The sequence below is a fragment of the Penaeus vannamei genome, chromosome 18, assembly GCF_042767895.1.
Source record: "Penaeus vannamei isolate JL-2024 chromosome 18, ASM4276789v1, whole genome shotgun sequence".
Lineage (NCBI taxonomy): Eukaryota > Metazoa > Arthropoda > Malacostraca > Decapoda > Penaeidae > Penaeus > Penaeus vannamei.
Genome location: NC_091566.1, coordinates 28415371 through 28417870, shown reverse-complemented (window position 1 = coordinate 28417870; position 2500 = coordinate 28415371). Strand labels below are relative to the sequence as shown.

Here is a 2500-nt window from a genome sequence, read left to right as displayed (position 1 = left end):
AGCCCTGACCACGGGCCACCTCAGGGTTAGGCCTAAAAGCAGGGATTGTCAATTGATTGAATTTTCCCCGATGTGTCGCCTGGAACCTACGATGGGTGGCGGGCGGGAGGAGGTGGAAGGGGGAGTAGGAGGAGGAGGAGAAGGAGGGGGGAGCAGGAGTAATGAGGAGGAGAGAGGAAATTTAGGAACAAGGGGGAGGGGGAGGAGGAGGAGGAAGGAGAGGGGTGGGGGAGGAGGAGGAGGAGGAAGAAGAGGGGTGCGGGAGGAGGAGGAGGAAGAAGAGGGGTGGGGGAGTTGGAGGAGAAGGGGGGGAGTAGGGAGACGGAGGAGGGGTGGGGAGTAATGAATACGAGGAGTAGGGAGGAGATTTAGGAAACAGGGGGAGGGGGAAGGAGGAGAAGGGGAAGGAGGGGGAGTGGGCCGATGCATGAGCTTTTGTAGGCCATTCCCTCACTCCTTTCTTCCTCATACCACCACATATGAGGGGAAAGGAAGGGAAGGAAAGGAGAAAGAGGGAATAGAGAAGAGACCAAAGTAGACGGAAAAGAGAAAGAGAATATAGAGAATATAAAGGAGAGAGGAAACTAAAGATCGGAAAGGAAAAAAAACGAAAGAGAAGAGAGAGGGAATAGAAGGGGAGAAAAAAAAAAGAACAACCAACGTATAAATGAGATGAGGGAAGAAAAGAAGAGGGAATTACCGGAATGGAGAGAGAAAATCAAGCTCTTCTCCCTCCAGCTGACAAAGATGGAAAGCAGTTGCGTTTTTAGATGCTGTCTCGCGCGCCTCTGTCCCTCGCCGCTGCTCCGAGGATGGGCGTGGGCGGCGCTCGCTCCTCGGCGCCGCTGCTTTGGGGTCCGATTGGAGTCGTACACACGCGCGTACGCGGCTACACACAAATGCAAATGCGCACACACACATACACACGCACACACACAGAAGCACACACACACATACACAAAAACACACATATGCACACACAAGCACACACACAGAAGCACAAACACACACACACGCACACAAACACGCACTCACACAAACACAAGCACACACACACATACTCAAAAACACACACACACACACGTACAGTCAATCCACCACCTATGCCTAAAAATCTTTATTAATCTTTTAGATAATTAATCTACCCCCCCCCCTCCCCGACCAAACCGACAGCCCGCCCCGACGCCGAGGCCGCGCAGCCTTAAGACAGCCTTAAAGCCGGCAGCCGGACAGCCTTGTGTCGCCTCGAGTGTGGGTTTTATGCCGTGGGTTTAATATCGCTGCGAGGGAGAGGAAGAAAGGGAGAGAGGGAAGGGTGAGGGAGAGAGAGAGAGAGGGGGAAGGGTGAGAGAGAGAGAGGGGGGGGGAGGGTGAGGGAGAGAGAGAGGGGGAAGGGGTGAGGGAGAGAGAGGGAGGAGAGAGAGAGAGGGAAGGGTGAGGGAGAGAGAGAGAGAGAGAGGGAAGGGTGAGAGAGAGAGAGAGAGGGGGAAGGGTGAGGGAGAGAGGGAGGGAGGGAAAGGGAGAGGAGAGAGAGAGGGGGAGGGGAGAGAGAGAGAGGGAGGGGGGAAAGGTGCAGAGAGAGAGAGAGAGGGGTGTGAAGGGTGAGGGAGAGAGAGAGGGAGAGAGGGAGGAAGGGTGAGGAAGAGAAAGAGAGAGAGGGAAGGGTGAGGGAGAGAGAGAGAGCGAGAGAGAGTGGAGGGAGGGAGGGAGGAAGAGAGAGAGAGAGAGAGAGAGGACGGGAGGGAGGAAGGGAGAGAGAGAGAGGGAGGTTGAGAGGGAAAGGGAGAGAAAGAAAATAAAGAGAAAATGATGTACAGATCGACAGATGATTAAGGAAATAGACATCCACATAGATAAAGAGAAAGAGGTGTAGAAAGAGGGAAAAGAGATAGAGAACTAGAGTAAGGTAAATAGGTGGATAGGCAGTTGGAGAAACGGAGAGCTAACTTATCTGCAAACTATATATATATATATATATATATATATATATATATATATATATATATATATATATATATATATATATATAAATATATGTGTGTGTGTGTGTGTGTGTGTGTGTGTGTGTGAGTGTGTGTGTGTGTGTGTGTGTGTGTGTGTGTGTGTGTGTGTGTGTGTGTGTGTGTCTATATATATACATATATATATATATATATATATATATATATATATATATATATATATATATATATATATATTTATACATCCATGACAGAGAGTGTAGAAAGGAGGAGAGAAAGCGAGACTGATAGATAGATACGTAGATAGACAAACTAATATACAGACAGACGAAAAAAAAATAGAATCTAACTCACACTATCGAGAATTAGAGAAAGAGAGAAGGAAGTACGCCGCGACACAAGAAGATAACGCTAATGAGAGAGGCAGGAGGAGATTCACTACGGGAAATTCCGGCCGGACCGCAGAGGCCGCGTCGCCCGCCCTTCACACGGCCGCCGGAGTGAGGGCGCTTGGGGTCCGAGCCCGTTCTCTCCGTCGT

General features: G+C 50.0%; 1 protein-coding gene across 1 annotated transcript in view; it reads left to right on the top strand.

Moving 5' to 3' along the window:
- Positions 1-2429: 2429 nt before the first annotated feature.
- Positions 2430-2500, top strand: part of LOC113826700 (uncharacterized) — a 5031-nt gene continuing 4960 nt past the window's right edge. Inside the window, exon 1 of the mRNA XM_027379591.2 lies at positions 2430-2500. This exon is cut by the window's right edge and continues 314 nt beyond it. The gene's annotated coding sequence lies outside the window, so the exon portion shown is untranslated.